This window comes from Puma concolor, chromosome E4 (genome assembly GCF_028749965.1).
Source record: "Puma concolor isolate L17-30 chromosome E4, mPumCon1.1.hap2, whole genome shotgun sequence".
Lineage (NCBI taxonomy): Eukaryota > Metazoa > Chordata > Mammalia > Carnivora > Felidae > Puma > Puma concolor.
In genome coordinates this window covers 50,694,816-50,712,801 of record NC_141683.1, presented here as the reverse complement: position 1 = coordinate 50,712,801, position 17,986 = coordinate 50,694,816, and the positions used below count along the sequence as shown (strand labels likewise).

The window sequence follows — 17,986 nt, the reverse complement described above, 5'->3', positions numbered from 1 at the left end:
CAAATCCCTAGACAAATGGAATGGTCTCAGCATCATAATATTAATTTATATGGCATATGCAGCATAACTTTCATCTGCAGAGCACCTCAGATTAAAATGACTTACAGGGTTAAAGAATAGTTGGGGCAGGCTGAGAAGGAGCTAGTCCACAAGACAAATGTACCAAATGGATATCGATAAGCTAACGGGGGATCACTTCACCACTCTACTGGGTGCCAGACAACGTGGAGGTAAAATACCACAGCTGTTAACTGCTAGAGCAGAGAGTCTCAATTTAAGAAGGAGAATAAAGAAAAACGGTCTGCTGACAAGTACTGCACAAGGGGAGTTTAGAAGGCACAGCACAATGAGTACAAGTAGAGTCACTTGGGAGAGCCACAGAGTTTCATCTCCTGCAACGCAGCCTTGTTCACTAACTACACTATTACTTAAGGCAAGGTATTGGTGTTACTTTTTTTGTAAGTTTATTTATTTTTTAGAGAGACAGAGACAGCATGAGTGGGGGAGGGGTAGAGAGAGGGAGAGAGCGAGAATCCCAAGCAGGCTCAGGGCTGCCAGCTGTGGAGCCTGATGCAGGGCTCAAACCCACGAACCATGGAGATCATGACCTGAGCCACCAAGAGTCAGACGCTTAACTGACTGAGCCACCCATGTGCCCCTGGTGTCACTTTTTTATATACACTCTCCCCACTGCACACACCATTCAGAGACACACATTTATGGGATACATACACAGAAGAGTCAGTGTTCAAGAGTACCTATCAACCAGTCACTCAACAAATGTGTCCTATGTTCCTGGCACTGTCTGAGCCCTGAGAAACGAACAGTAAACAAAATGGTTCTTGGTCTCATGAAACTTACATTCCAGTTGTCCATGTTGTTGGGTGGAGTGGGGAAGGGGACAGTAAATAATAACCCAATATGCAAGATGGCAAATAGTACAAAAGACTAAGGGGAAAAAATGATCCAAGTGAGAGTGACAGAAGATGCTATTTTACAAAGTTTGGACAAGGGAGCCAATAGCTAGGAAAGATAGACAAGTCAGATAAGATCCTCTCATCTGGGAAGGTATTCACATTTTTTGATACAGTGGTACACAGTGGGTGTACTTAGTACACAGTAGGGACTAACCAAATCATGTAGACTGGATGTGACCACAAGTAGACCAGACTTCAGCCTTTCCTAAAGTGACTCTGCTGCTGAGGCAGCCCAGTACCTATGGTGTCCTGGAGAAAACAATGCATTGCCAGCACCATCCCCCATGAGCCCGATTTTATACACTCTTTTGATTCTGAGATGCAGTGACAGATAAAGCTCTATAGGAAGGGATCAAGAGGAAGGTAAGTGACAGGTACCAAGTGAGTCCCACAGGCTATAAACCTGTCACAAGGAAAATAAGGATGATAAGAGTTTATATCTGCAAAGCTCTAGCCTCCAAGGAAATCATGAGTCTCTTTCCAGATTGCCCACTGAAGTAATTAAACATCAGGACATCCCTTACTGATACAGGGAAACTCTCTTTGGCTTCATTTCATAGATGGTAAAACTGAGGCCCTGAGACATTCTTTAATTACCCTATCTAAGGTTAACTATGATTAGCAGAGGCCAAACATAGGGCTGGGCAATTGGCTACATTATTAAAAGGGAAAGATATAGCCCAGACTACTGGGGAACTTCTGCCTGTATTCCATAAAGTGACTACATTTACCTAACAATTGTTTCCCTCCTCCCTTCACTATGCTTATAAGGTCATGTCAGAGATCATTAAGGAGGTTTGAGAAATGGTAAGTCACAGTTGAAAGAACACATTCACATTTGAAAGGCCATTCAAATGAACACACATTTTACAAGAACACAAAAACAAATATAAACAAATAAGCCACTCCTTTACCTGATGCAAAAATCAAACAAATACCCTATGTATGACAGTGAAGCTGACCTACCTTGAAGACTGACCCAGTGGCTGACAAGTCCTTAGCTTTTCTCAATCCAAGCGTCATGCTCTGAAAAAGAGACATAATAATATAGATAGCCCCTATCATTAGTTTTCAAAATTACTGCACGTGCAAAGAACGCCATGGTAGACTACAGTAATGCTTGCCAATATGCAGTTCTTTTCCTTCTTGGTCACATGTAAGATTACGAAGTTTAGTTTGTGAAGCCACATAAAAAGTGATTCTGGATGAGTCAGCAAAAAGTCTCAGTGACATTCTCCAGCCTCCATCTTTCCCTTTGGTCGAGAGTTTGGGGGCTATGTATCTCGATGGTAGGGCCAAAATTACTGAAGAAGGATGGATGGATGGGTGGATGCATCGATGGATGGACAGATGCATGGACGGATGGGTGGGTGGGGACAGCTTCCTGGATAGCTGCAGGAAACCACAATGGATTTTGCAGGAGCAAAAATAAATAAATAAATAAACCCTTGCTGTTAAAACACTGAGATATCAGAGTTGTTTACTACTGCAAAATGGTTTAATCCAACATGATTTATAAACATGCAGTTATCACTGGTGTCCTTTCCTGTATAGCCAGGAACAGCTAACCTCAGATCCTATAGGACAGGAGTGCCGGGAGGAAATCAAGCAATGGTCTGCTAGCCTTTTGAACTTTTAATGTGAGGCTAGGGACTGGGCATGAAGAGCTGGGAATGGGGAAATAAGCCATGGTCAACTATTAGAATTTAGAACACTCAGTTCATGTTCAGGCATCACTGTATAAACCTCACTAGCTTGTCTCTGGGAGGGAGCTTACCCTAATCCATGAAACTGTCCCCTAGATCATCCAGTCCTCTGTGCATTTTTCACTAGGAGCCACTAAAGCCCAGAACAAATCCCCTTATGTGAAGATTTTACAGTAGCCCTTCCCCTGCCTCTGAGTAATAGGAGTTGTCTGTTATCTCTAGCTAGAAAATTAAAGTTTTACTTGGTCACAGCCAAAAGGTAATATAATTCCATAACCTTGTGGTTTCATCTGTTTATTACTTACTGTTTGGGGAGAGGACAATAAATAAAATATCTGCGCATGTAATATCCCCTTTCCCTCTAGGGACTCATAGAGGTTCCAAATTTCTAAATAACCTCAGTGTGAAGCAATGTTTGTAAACAGTCCACCAGCTTCTTTATGGCTCTCTCATTAACCTTTTCAACCTTCCAATTCCTATTTCTTGGGTCTGATAATTTCTATTTAATAATCCGAGTACAAACTATTGCATAGACTAAAATAACAGAACAGGCACATCCTCACAATACTCAAAGGGTGCACCAGCCCCTGTGTAATTACAAGACAGACTATAAAACATCAAGAGGGGGCCATAAGATAAAGAGGAGGCTATACATGAATAATAGCGTAAGTCATTGAAAAACTGATCTTGGTCATACTATCCAGCAGCTGGTTCCCCACCCAAGACCTCTATGTTCACTCCCTCCCAGCTGTCTTCAGTAGAAAAATGCAGGAGCCAGCAACTGTGCAAGAAGAACCACCAAAAAGCACGAGAACAGATCCTCACAACCTTGCAAGCTTCTGATCTTCAGTTTTCAGATGCCCTGCAAAGAGTAAAGGGATCCGAGGATATTGTGGGGGGGATAGTTGTTTACTAAGTATAGTCTGCTCCCTGTCACCCCCACCTCTCCTCTCCTGCTGCTCTGATTTGAGCTTGATACATCACTTCTACAATATGAGCCAGAGGGACACTGGGCCTCAGGCATTTTCATTTCTTAAAGACTCCTGATGACTCATTAAGATTCCAGGGTAAGAGTCACCCTGATGTGGTTGTTTCCAATGTCGTCTGCCAGGACGTCTACCAGGAGTCTTGATCTCCTGGTCCTTCTGCCTTCTCATTGCTTCAGTCAAAAACAGAAGAGGATTCCATAACCTCCAGTCTTTTACAACTTGATAAAACACCTTCATAATAATGCATTAGTTCTCCTACGTAATTTTAAGGCTCTTATCTTTAATTGTAGAATTAAGGATTTTATGTCCCATGAAAGGAATTTCTCACATCAAGTAGGAAATGTGCAGGGTAGACGTGAAAGGGAGCTTCCTAGGGCTCCTACAAAACCACACTGAGTCTTGGGGGACCCAAAGCCAGTACTGCTTCAGGAACATGAGGGACAGGGGTCAGAGGACACAGCCTGAGTCAGAGAGCTGTGACTGCTCTGCTTTCTTCCTCACTCAGCTGTCCTCAGTGCCCTTATCTGTGTTGCTTCCTAAGAAGCTCTTTTGTACAGTGGCTTCGAGGGAAGAAAATCCTATAATTACTGGTTTCTGGCATCAAAGCCCCTGGTCCTGGAACCAGAGGATCTGAGCCTCCTTCCCTTCCTTGGTCTTCCAGAATCCTATACCCTGGGCCTATACAGTCCAGTCTTTCTGTCTCTCCATCTCCCCTCCCCAGAGTCACCCTCACTGACCTGTTTGTGCCCCTTCACCAAATGTGCACCCCCCTCACTGCTGTCCCTGTCCCTCTAGAAAGACTGCCCACTTCCTCAAAGCAGAGAGTTCTCTGCCTTGAGGTCTTTAGCAAAAGGATACCTTGGAAGTGTGAGAGGGAAAGAGATGGAAACTTCCTATTGTTCAGTAAGTATCAGCTCCAGAGGTAGGAGAGCTTAGGTGATCACAAAGGAAGCTTCAGTCATGGGAGAGGTAGAGCCAACAGAGATATGCGAACCTGACCTGGGATATTTACCACCTTCCCTTCATATGGGCGCACATGCGTGTGTGTGTGTGTGTGTGTGTGTGTGTGTGTGTGTGTGTGTGTGAGAGAGAGTGAGAGAGAGAGAGAGAGAGAGAGAGAGAGAGAGAGAGAGAGAGAGAGAACATAAGGGTGTTGAGGGAAAATTGACATCTTTGACAATAATTTTAGTTACGAAGAAACTTTAAAAGTGAGAAAAAGAACTGAAACTTTGGCTAGCTGAAAGTAATACTAATTACAGCCTTTATGCAAATTAACTCTAATTATCATGCAACGCAATAATACGTCTATCACTACAATGTGTCAGATTAACTTTCTTGTAAATTTTCCATAACAATTCTGAGCTTTCTTCATGTGCAAGAATTGTACAAGTAAAAACTATAAATTAGCAGGATGACATCGTCTTTTCAAGTCCTGTGTTCGTATTTCTACATGCCTGTTTATCTTTTTCCTTAGTGATTTTTAAACGGTTTTTATGCATTTAGGAGAGAATTCATCTACTACATGTAGATACTTTCTCCAGTTTGGAATTTGTCTTTTAATTTTGATGGTGTATTACATTATGCAGAAAAAATTGGTCTGATTGGATCCTTCATAATCATACTTCATGTGCTCACTTTCCATGAAGCATACTCTCCCACTCACAATTTTTTAAAAATACAGGAAAAAGTACCCATTATATCCATTTGCTGAAGCCTGAAATTCCTTTGAACAAGAAATAATCTTTCATTCCACAATTAGAGATAAAAGGTTTACAAATGCATGGAACCTTAGAGATAATACATTAATGTGTCTCAGGTAAGTGTATATGATGGTAACAGTCTTGCCTGTTTATGGGAGGGGGGCTCACTTAGAAAGCAATAGAGGATTTGGTGCCAGAATGGGCGAGGAAGGGAGGCCACCAAGAGCAGTTCAGAGTCTGAGACTGACTACCTCCTAGAACCTTCCCTGACCTCCACATCAGAGATAGATATACCTCTTGCCTGTGGTCCCACAGCACCCATGTATATTCCCGTTATATCCCATGGATTGTACAGCAATACAATTGCTCTTTACTTCTGTCTTGCCCACTTTGCTATAAGGTGCTTAGAGGGCAGGGACTGCACCTAACTAGTTGGCCATCATACCCACAGCACCATGCCTCATAACTTTTCAATAAATAGTCACTAATGCATAAGCAAAGGAATACATCAATAAACCAATATTATTATTTTCCTCAGGGCTTAGGTGACCGGATCACTATCTCTGTTGTAGAAAGATAGGAAGGAACTGGATATTAAAGGAAAAGTTTGAGTCTCTGTAGGATAACTACCACCTTTCCTGGGATTTAGCCCCCAAAGTCCCCAGAAATAAATTCCACTGAAAGACCATGCCCTTCCTCAGAATTCAGATTCCAATGTATCAAGAGGAATGGGGGGAATTCCTCCCTCCCCTCAGTCCCCAAGAGAAACAGAGCTTCCCTAACCAGCTGAGATCCTCTAGTATGGGTGGTGAAATCCTGATGAAGGGACAAAAGGGTTTTGAGGACCTGCCCGGGAAAGAAGTCTTCACTCAGCAGGGCACTCTGTCCAGGTCAGAGCTCTTTAGCATTCTCCTGAGTATTTTATGATTAACTGGCTTGAACCTCTTTACTTTCTTGGAATTTGCTGAGCTTTCGATCCTCCATTAGCTGACCTCAGATAACACCACATCCTGCTGTCTCTACCTGTGACCATCTGCAACGAATCTCAGAGTCCCATCTAGACGGCCGTAGGCTTTATCCAACACGCCACCAGGGCTGACCTCTCCTCTGGTCTTCCTGGAAAGTTCTGACTGACTGCCCCTGGGCTCCGCCTAGTTCTGGCGCCTTGTGCAAACAGGCACTTCCCCATTTCCTGGCCCACTCTCTGTTAATACACTTAGCCCTGACCAAACACCTCTGCCTGCCCAGGTCTGCCTGGACCTGGGCATTTCCTGGCCCACTCTCTGTTAATACACTTAGCCCTGACCAAACACCTCTGCCTGCTGGACCAGGTCAGCTCTTCCTGGCAAGATCTATGTACGTGCATCACACATCAGGGGGTTGTTTGCTATTCTAGTTTATTCTTGCGTCCAGGGCTGTGTGAGTATCCCCACTTGCTTACCTGTTTCAAAACACTTGCTGTCCAAATGCTTCAACCTGGGCTTCTAAACTCCTATCATCCTAGCATGGGCTTGGATTCCCCCTCCTGGTTACTCAGTGATCATTTTTCTGGGAACCACCAAGGCTGCCTCTCAGAATTCAGGACTGATCTCTGCTCTGTTGCTGTTAACTGCAGGCACCTTCAGATAGTGCCTGAGTACCCTCCCCACCGCACACACTGTTCTTCAGTCCCAGGGGGCACCCTCCCAGCAGTGCTCACACAGTTCACCATCGTCCAGCTCTGCAAAGGGGATAAAAGTACAACCACCACCTGTGCCACAGAAAATAAAATCAGACTTCTTTTGAGCAGTTCACTGGGAGAATAGCAGAGTGTACGGGTTCTCATCCCGGAGAGAGGCTTCTGAATACAGCAAAGCTGGGTACACCATGGAAAGGGCTCTAGTAGAAAGAACCTATCCCATACTGTTCTAAAAAAAGTTTATAGGCAAAGGGGGCTGAGGAACACCTAGTTGACTGTGTGACCACAAGAGCTTTAGGACTAAAGAGATCAGCTGTTGGTATCAGTCAGGCTTTCTAGGGAGCTGACCCAGATGGTTGATCCAGCTTCTGGCTATACTACCAAGAGCAGGAGGAAATAAGCCTCAAGACCAACCATATAGGTCTTCCCTCCAGCCCCCAGCCCCAACCTGAGTCCCCAGTCTTACCCACACAAATCTATTCTCAGCTCTTACACAGACATCCATAGCCTGCTTCCTTCGTGGGTCCCAGCAAGATGAAAGGTTCACAAATGCACAGAGCCTTCAAGATAATACATTGGTGTTTCCTGAAAAAGTGCGTGATAAGAGTGTCTTTCCTAGGTCTGTGGGAAAGAGTTTTATCTAGAAACCAGTAGAGAGTTCCATGCCACCATGGGTAAGGGAGTGAAGCCACCAAGAGAGGCACCTGAGCTGCTCCAGAGTCGGCAGTTTTCCTCATTGCGGGAACCCTGTCGCAGTTTATGTCATTTTGCAATCTCCTGCCCACATCCCACCAAAATTCACCCATCTTCTAATTCATTCTCCCAGGACCGTGCTCTCTAACAGAACTACAGAGTCATAGAATTTTAGGTTCTACCCCAGCACAGGAAAGTCAGAGAACACTTCTCATACGATGTGGGATTTTTGGTCTTTGGGTTCCCCTCCTTTATTGACTGGTCCCATTTCTTCTCTATAGTGCCCTGTCCCCTATCTTTCTAAATCATCAGCTGTTTAATCCTGGGCAACTGTCTAAATCTCCCTGTGCCTTTGTTTTCACATTCAGCAAAATGGAATTATATTGTACCTTTTTCAAAGGATTGGCCAGAGGATTGGAGATAACCTTATGTGAATCACTTAGCATGGTACCTGAGGCGCTCCATAAATGTTAGCTCTTATTATTCCTTTAAGCCTTTGTACTAGCTCTTATTCTTCAAGAAAATCAACCCAAGTCAATCCCTCTACTAAACAGTATTTAAGGGCAAGGTATAACCTGAAAGTATATTTTCATCCAATGAAAGATGAACCTGGAGAATGCCAGGTTTCCTGGAAGATGGAGTAGGGAAGTACTGTGGGGGAAGTGGGATTCACAGATTCCTGAGGTCAAGTGAAGTAGGTAGATGCCTATTGCCATAACATGTAGAGAATGACTTGGGCTTGTTGTCCAGAGTCCTTAGAGCCCCAAATGGAAAATGACAACCTGGACTTACTTTCTTCACATCTCTATTAGAAAAGGAAGTTATGACAGATCATTTCATTTCTCCTGCTCATGCTATATACTCTCTTTTTAATTTTGCTTAAGAGTTAAAGCACGACATGACTAATTTAATTTAAATACCCAAACTTACGCTATTTAACAACTATAGCAATGTTTATTTTTATACTTTTATAGATTTTTTTCTACGTCCAAATCAATTCCGCTATTCTGCTAAACACTGACATCAGTTTTGGCAGACATTTATTGCAAAGGTGTTTCTAGCTTTCCAAAGGCTGATATTTTTCCTAGTTTATTTAATTCTACACAAACACCAAAACTTCTCCTCAGGCAAGCTCCCCATCCTGAACTCCCTTCCAGTTTTGATTAGCAGGGCTATTTCCTAATGGAAAGCCAAAGGTGTACCATGTTTCCTTCCCTGCTTTTTTATCAAATGCTCCTGTGGAGGAGTGTTCATTGCCTGTTAATTGTCTGAGTTTACTTCCTTCATCTCTCTTATTAGAGCAGAGTTGGCAGAGGGGGCGACAGGGAATGTAGCTGTACCTCAGCAACTTTCAAAGTCATCTTTAATCTTATAATCGCCTTCATCCATCAGCCAGCCTCTCTTTTCCCTTGCCTCCGTTTTTTCCTGGTTATTCAGAAAAGCCTTTCTCATTCTCATTTGCTCACATTAATTCACCCTGCTCTTTGGCTGCCCTAACTTGTGTTGCATATTCTCATTTGATTCCCTCCTGTTCCTTTCCTTTCCAAGTCAGATTTTTTTTGCTCATAGGTTTTTAAGCCACCCTTTGTAAATCCACTTTGCAAAGAGCAAGCAATCTCCAATCTTCTTTTCCAGAGCAATTGTAATCCACTATGCTTTAATTATAGTGTCTATTCACATGTTCAAAATTCCATCCCCTTATAGATTTTAATACTTCTTCCCTCTGCACCATATTTATTAGATTGATTAATTCCCCAAATGTGCTTTTTTGAAGTTTAATACCCTCGGTCTTTGAAGCCACTGCTTAAGGAATTCAAGAAGATCATGGTTACTGGTAACAAGGCAGTTGCCTTGGGTTTAACTACATAATTCAGCTGTTGCTATTCCCAGTTAGCCCTAGTGCTGTTCCGCTCTAAGCTTGAGTTGCCAGCATCTCAGTCAAAACGTTGTCCTCTTTCTGCCCTGGGACACACTGTGACAGATATGGTTTTTGTCTATAACCATAGACAGATGGAGGATCTGCACCCAGGAAGTTTCATGCAAAGACAAACAAATCAGAACTCGCTTCCTTTTTATTACTGCTCATATTAGATGATTGATAAGTAAGCTGGAGCAACTCACATTTATCTGGACCTTCATTTTCATACAAGCGAAATGAAGAAGGAAGTCTAGATGGTTTTTAACATACCTTCTAGCTCTTGTAAATGCTGTGCTTTCCCAAATTGTGGAGTTGTGTTTCCGGCACATTAATCTGAGCTATGGAATGATTTATTTTTAAAAATAAATATTTTATTTTAGATAAATTGAGTAAAACCTATCTGATCCTTTTAGCAGCTTTAAGGTAAATTAGCATACAATAATGTGCACATCTGTAAAGTGTGCAATTTGATAAGCTTTGCCGTATGTATATACTCATTAATCACCACAATCAAGAGAATATCCATCACCCCTACTTTGGGATTAGTTGAGTATCCCTTATGATTCCATATTATCTACCTTGTCGGATTTTTAGCTAGAATTCTTGGTAGTTTTATTTCAATACTAGACTATGGTTTACATAATACATATACATCTTAAACCTATTGCAACCTACCTTAAAGTGACATTGTATCAGTTCACATACAGTTCAAGAACCTAGCAACCAAAAATTTCATGTCTTGTCTCTTAACTTTCGTGATACTATCTTCACACATTTTGAAAAATTTATTTATTTACTGAAGTATAGTTGACACACTATTTCAGTTATATTTCAGTATATTTTCAGTATACTGAATATATATTCAGTATATTTCAGTTAAACATCACAGTGATTCGACAACTCTAAACATTATGCTGTGCACACAAGTGTAGCTGCCATCTGTCACTATGCAATGGCTATTACTGTACCAGTGACCACATACTTTGCTTCTATGTTACAAACTCCAACACAGCTATGATTTTTGTTTTAAAGGATCATTTTCTTTTAAAGAAATTAAAATAATTGTTTAAAGTCTTATATTTACCCACAGAGTTACCATGTCTGATGCTCTTTATTCCTTTGTATAGAGTCACATCCATTGTATCATTTTCCTTCTGTCTAAGGACATGTTTCCTGTAGTAAGAATGTGTGGTACCAAGTTTTTTCAGTTTTTGTACATCTGAAAAATCTTTTAGCATTAGCTTCTGAAACATTGTCACTGGGTATGAAATTCTAAGTTAACAGTTACTGTTCCATCAGTACTTTAGATGTTGACCCACTCTCTTTTCTTGTATTGTTTCTGATCAACAAATCTGTTGTCATCCTGAACTTTTTTCCTCTATACATAATGTATCCTTTTTCCTTTGGCTGCTTTTAAGATTTTTCCCTTGATCACTGAGTGTTACCCAATTTGATTGTGATGTGCTTTGGTGTAGTTTTCTTCATGTTTCTTGGGCATTGATGAGCCTTGAAATCATGGATCTACAGTTTTCATCAAATTTGGACGTTTGACCACTATACCTTCAATTTTTTTTTTTTTTTTTTTTTTTTTTTTTTTTGCTGCTCTGCTCCCCTCTCTTTGAGGACACCAATTACATGTATCTCAGGCCACTGGAAGTACACTACAGTTCACTGAAGCTCTGTTCATTATCTTCCCCCTGTGTTTCATTTTGGATAGTTTCTACTGTGTTTGCATGTTCAATTATCTTTTCTTCTGCATTGTGTAATCTGCCATTAATCCTACCTAGTGTATTTTTCATCTCATAAATTGTAATTTTTATCGTTAAAAGTTTTTTAATATATTTCCCACAATATGATCTTTAATGTGCTCAATCTTTTCTCTAGCTTCTTCAGCATACAAAATGTCTTTGTCTAATAATTTTGTCATCTATGCCATTTCTGGGTTGGCAGTGATTGATTTTTCTCCTGATTATGGATCATATATTTTCTTGCTTCTTTGCATGCCTGGTAATTTTTTATTGGATGCCAGACATTGTGAATTTTATCTTGTTGCGTGCTGGATATTTTTGTACTTCTATTAATAATCTTGAGTTTTGTTCTGCTTCATCATTAATTTAGTTGGAAACAGTTTGATCCTTTTCAGACACTCTTTTAAGCTTTGCTAGGCAGGATGAGAGCAGCGCTTTGTCTAGGACTAATTTCAACCCACTGCTGGAGAAGGACCCTTCTGACCCATCTACCTGATGTCTCATGAATTACGAGATTTTCCACTCAGGTGGGAGAATATATTCCCAGTCGTGTTTTGAGTTTTGCAAACTGTCCCTTCTAATCCTCTCAAGTTATTCCATCCCCAGCTTCAGGGAGTTTCCTTATAAGCACATGCTGATAAGTACCGAGATGCAGACTGCAGGGAGACTGTCTGCAGATCCCCAAAGCTCTCTATGCAGCTGTCTCCTGACAGCACTCTGCCCTGCAAAATCCAGTCACAGTGGCCTCCCTAAACTATCAACTCTGTCTGCTCAAACCAAGGAGACCCGCAAGGTTCTTCTGCATTTCCCCTCCATGTAGCATGGCCTGGAAAATCTTTCTCTGCAGTACCCTGGAATAATCAGAAGAGCCACATCATTTGTTTTCTCCCTTTCAGGGACCACTATCCCTTTTCTCTGAAGCCTAACATCTCACAAATTGTTTGATACTAGTTGTCCAACTGTTCAGTTGTTTCATGCGAGTAGGTAAATCTAGCCTCTGTTACTCCATCTTGGCCAGAAGCAGAAGTGATACATGTGGACTAGAACTACTGTGGAACTCTCATTTGGATGAGCATCCCTCTAAGTATTTAATAACTGTGTGCCACAGATACCTATTGGTCTTCCCATACCACAACTTCAAGTCATTCTCAACAACCTTTCTTAGCTCTGCAACTAAATACATATTTATATTTTGTTTCATTAACTTTTTCTTCAGTAAACAGCTTCATAAAAACATCATGAATGCTTGCTTGCTTTCTATCTTGGTTTCCACTATTTGTAAATCACGCTCTTCCAGAAGTCTTAGTAGAGGCAAGCTTATCAGTGCTGGTTTCACTTCAGTTCCAAGAACCAGAAAAAAGGTTCAGTCATTTTGGTGGCCTCATTCTGAGTCTATTTCACATGTTTCAGATTTACACATTTGGTGATGACTTCTAAGGACAGGGGAAAGTTTTCTCCTGGGGAAAAAATGGTCTTTGTGCACAAGAAAGAAACCCCCCCTTCCAATTACTCACGGTTTCCAAAGTATAAACTGGCCCTGATTTCCCAACAATGCCACAAATGGATTGTAATGATTTGTGCAAAATTGGTTCTTATTTATTCGGCTTCCTTCTGTTTATCACGTATTCTCCTATTCCATCTCATATTTAATGGCTGAATTTAATACCAACACATACACACACTTCTACCTAGTGCTGTGTTCATGCCAATACAGACTGTTTCTGAACCCATTTTATCATGTACCATAATAAAAGAAAAAGCTAATGCTACAAAATAAATAAATGATACCAGGACTGAGGTCCTGGGAGAACCCATTCAATTGAAAGCCTCTTAATAGACACTAAAGTGCCCAGTGCCCTAGGGAAGAAAGGTGCTATAAAAACCTATAATATTGTTGCCACAGTTAGACCAGCTCTATAGTACACAAAAGAGCAGAGACATTTCCTTTAATCTAGTTCCTGTGATTTCACCATGTCACCTTGATTTTACATCAGGTGACAGAATAAAAAGTTTTCCGTCCCAACCCCTGTCTTCCCAGTGGGCCTATCCTCCACACTGACATGCCACTGTTTTCTGTTCTCCTAGCAGCAGGGAAGCATTCAAACACTATGGATGAGACTGGCAACCTATCAGGAGCCTGAGGGCGCAGCCTCATCATCCAGGAACAGAGGGAACCAAGCTGCAGGCTCAACACATGCTCCCCGTATGTGGTCAGGGCAATTAGATCAGTCAGACCATTTCTGAGCTCAGTTGCCTACAGTCACAGAAGGGTCACTCTGGTCCACTGAAGGCCCATTTCTCTCAGACCATTCTTTGCAGGCCTACCAGAGGAGCAAACAAGGAATTGTTAGACCATGCATTTTCTCAAAAGCCATTTTTTGCCTTCAACGTTAGACCCCACAAACTGATACAGTCAATCTTATGAAACAGGTCTTCCAGACGTTTTCAGGGATGAGTGACCAATAGAGGCTCCTTCCTAACCCTAGAAAGGGGCACAGGGTGTTGGAAAATGCCAATGACCTTCGGAAATGAAACAACCTTATTTGGTTCTTCTTTACTAACACATTTCCTCCTCCCCAAACACACACACACACACACACACACACACACACACACACACACACACACTGCTTATAGTTGAGAAACTCTTTATATTTGCTTATTTAACAAATATGTACCAGACTTCTGTTCTGCACCAGGCACAATGCTAGGAGGTGGATGTGTGGAAATGAGCACGGCAGACTGGGCCCTGGCCTTCATGGGGCTCATAGTTGAAAAACTCAGATAAGACAAAAGCACTTACAACAGGGATGCCCAGGACGGAAACACACATAAGAGGGGCACTGCATCCAGGCTTTGAAAATTTAGGGAAAACATTCCTGTGGAAGTCCTGCCTGAGTTGAAATCTGCCAAATGAGGAAAAACACAGGCTCAAAGAAGTGCAGTGGGAGAGACAAAAGAGTGTTCCAGGCAGAGGGACCATCAGGAAATAAGTAAGATCACTGTGAGTGGTTTCTCAAAACTGGAGTCCAGTGTGGACTTTGAGTTGGGAGGGGAATACAATAAGAGGGGAGGCGTGGGGTGGTGGCAGGGGCCCAATTAAAGGCTGTGGGACTATAACATGCAAGGTGCTTGAATTTTAACCTGCTGGCAGCAGAGTACCACTGAAAGCAAGGCCCGACAGAATGAGGTGCACATTTTAGAAAGATCACTCATGTTGGCAGCATGTGGGGCACGGGGAGAAAGGAAGAGGAGGAAAATAATTAGGAAACTCTTGTTACCTAAACAAGGCACAACTCTGGTCTGAACCAAGCTAGTGGCAGTGGTATTTCAGAAAAGTAGATACATTTGGAAATCCGTATGAGGTAGACTCAACAAAAGTACATGAGGGAGAGGTGGAGGCCAGGCAAGATGCTTCCATGAAGGGGATGGCGGAACCATCGGATGAAAGGAAACAGAAGAGGAGACAGAGGTCCACAGTGGGCTCTAAGTTTTTCTTTTATTGATTTGGTTCAGGTGCCTGTGGGAAGTGAGGGAAGTAGAGAGGTCAGATGGTCACCGGGCACCCCTATACCCATCCTCACTTGTGAGAGGAGGGTGACAGGCAGGATACTAAAAGGCAGAGAGGCCGAGACATGAAAAGAAGATGTTCCTTAAGGACTCATAGAAAATTCATGGTTGGGTCCCCAAGTTTTGGTCCAAAGCTCCAACTTTCTAACCTGGCATCCTTATCAAAGGGAATTTCTGATTGCATATTAAATGCCAGATAGTGGTTTGGAGTAGATCCAGAGGCCCCAGAGCTAGAGATATGTATTAAATGAGTCAAGATAGATGAATAAATCTGAGGCTACTGAGACCAGCTTGTTACCTTCAGGCTTGATTGTGCCAACAACTGCCTTGCTTAGGACAAATGGGGACAGTTGAAGGCTAATCCCACCTGCCCCCAAGGCTGTATTCAGCAGGCCCGCCCCTTTCCTCTGTCTCTTACTCCTCCTGTTGGAGATACTGAGCTTCCCGGTCCTGTTATCAGTGCTCTCATCCCCAGATGTGTTTCTTCTCTTTAGACCCTTCTCTCGTTTCTCCTGCCACCTGTATGCCACACACATTAGAAGAGATCCACTTTCCTGACAACCTGAAAATGCACCATGCCTCCTTCAAGCCCCTAGTCCTGGATTCAGGCTGCAAACAGATCCCTAAGCCACCAGGACCACCCTCTGTCCTCCAAACCTGCAAATGAATAACTGGGCTATGATTTTGCTGGGGAACTCTTGTTCCACACAGGCACATCAGACTGTGGAATCAATGCTCTTTCCCAGAGAGCTGGAAATGTAAATAGAGAGAGAAAAATGGCTGTGCCAGTGAAATGCTCCACAGGGCTCCTAAGGACCTAATTATGAATGGACATTAAATATTTAATCTCATGTTTAACCCTCAAGGCCGAGGTCCAGAGTGAGCCTGACTTACTCCACTGGCAGAACTCCATAGGATTTTCCCACATTAATTTCTCTCCCATGAATAGTTTAGCCTCGCTTCCAAAACGCATCCCCTTTTCTCTCCGCTTATGGAAACAGACTTCCTCCTATCCTGATGCCTACCTTCCTTCTTCCCAGTGAATCTCTCTCAGCTTAAAAATCAGTGGTTTTACGTTAGCCCCATTTTTATTTCACAGCAACAATGATAATGACAATAGCTGACATCTACTGGGTGCCCACCATGTAGCAGGCCATGGTGGATGCTTTAGAAACCTTATGTATATTCTCTCATTTAATATTCATAAAACCTTATGAGGGGAATTTTATTATGCCTATTTCACATATAGAAAACTGCAGCTCAGACAGAATAACTGGCCCAAGTTATATTGTGTGTAATTGGCAAAAGTAGGATTCAAACACAGGTCTCTGACTTCACAGCCCATGCTCATTTACCATATGATAAAAATAATAATAAAAAACCCACTCCAGAACTCAATGAAATCCTAATATCCCCTTTTTTAATTTTATTTTTTTTTTTTTAATTTTTTTTTCAATGTTTTTTATTTTTTTATTTTTGAGACAGAGAGAGACAGAGCATGAACGGGGGAGGGGCAGAGAGAGAGGGAGACACAGAATCGGAAACAGGCTCCAGGCTCTGAGCCATCAGCCCAGAACCTGACGCGGGGCTCGAACTCACGGACCGCGAGATCGTGACCTGGCTGAAGTCGGACGCTTAACCGACTGCGCCACCCAGGCGCCCCTAATTTTATTTTTTATTTTTTAAATTTACATCCAAATTAGTTAGCATATAGTGCAGCAATGATTTCAGGAGTAGATTCCTTAGTACCCCTTACCCATTTAGCCCATCCCCCCTCCCACACCCCCTCCAGTAACCCTCAGTTTGTTCTCCATATTTATCAGTCTCTTCTGTTTTGTCCTCCTCCCTGTTTTTATATTATTTTTGTTTCCCTTCCCTCATGTTCATCTGTTTTGTCTCTTAAAGTCCTCATACGAGTTAAGTCACATGATTTTTGTCTTTCTCTAATTTCACTTCACATAATACCCTCCAGTTCCATCCATGTAGTTGAAAACGGCAAGATTTCATTCTTTTTGATCACCACGTTAATACTCCATTGTATATATATATACCACATCTTTTTTATCCATTCATCCATCGATGGACATTTGGGCTCTTGCCATACTTTGGCTATTGTTGATAGTGCTGCTATAAACATGGGGGTGCATGTGTCCCTTCAAAACAGCACATCTGTATCCCTTGGATAAATGCCTAGTAGTGCAACTGCTGGCTCACAGGGTAGTTCTATTTTTAGTTTTTTGAGGAACCTCCATACTGGTTTCCAGAGTGGCTGCACCAGCTTGCATTCCCACCAACCATGCAAAAGAGATCCTCTTTCTCCTCATCCTCGCCAACATCTGTTGTTGCCTGACTTGTTAATATTAGCCATTCTGACAGGTGTCAGGTGGTATCTCACTGTGGTTTTGATTTGTATTTCCCTGATGATGAGTGATGTGGAGCATTTTTTCATGTGTCAGTTGGCCATCTGGATGTCTTCTTTGGAGAAGTGTCTATTCATGCCTTTTGCCCATATCTTCACTGGATCATTTGTTTTTGGGTGTTGAGTTTGATAAGTTCTTTATAGATTTTGGCTACTAACCCTTTATCTGATATGTCGTTTGCAAATATCTTCTCCCATTCTGTTGGTCGCCTTTCAGTTTTGCTGATTGTTTCCTTCTCTGTACAGAAGCCTTTTTACCTTGATGAGATCCCAATAGTTCATTTCTGTTTTGGTTTCCCTTGCCTCTGGAGACATGTTGAGTAAGAAGTTGCTGTGGCAAAGGTCAAAGAGGTTTTTCCCTGCTTTCTCCTTGAGGATTTTGATGGCTTCCTGTCTTACCTTTAGGTCTTTCATCCATTTTGAGTTTCTTTTTGTGTATGGTGTAAGAAAGTGGTCCAGGTTCATTCTTCTGCGTGTCCAGTTTTCCCAGCACCACTTGCTAAAGAGACTGTCTTTATTCCATTGGATATTCTTTCCTGCTTTGTCCAAGATTAGTTGGCCATACGTTTGTGGGTCCATTTCTGGGTT

The 17,986-nt window shown here is 42.2% G+C and overlaps 1 long non-coding RNA gene across 1 annotated transcript in view; it reads right to left on the bottom strand.

Moving 5' to 3' along the window:
* LOC147572665 (uncharacterized) overlaps positions 1 to 17,986 on the bottom strand; it is a 416,520-nt gene that overhangs the window by 321,118 nt on the left and 77,416 nt on the right. Inside the window, exon 4 of the long non-coding RNA XR_015245909.1 lies at positions 1,944 to 2,003. This is a non-coding gene — a long non-coding RNA (uncharacterized LOC147572665). The remainder of the gene's footprint in view (positions 1 to 1,943; positions 2,004 to 17,986) is intronic.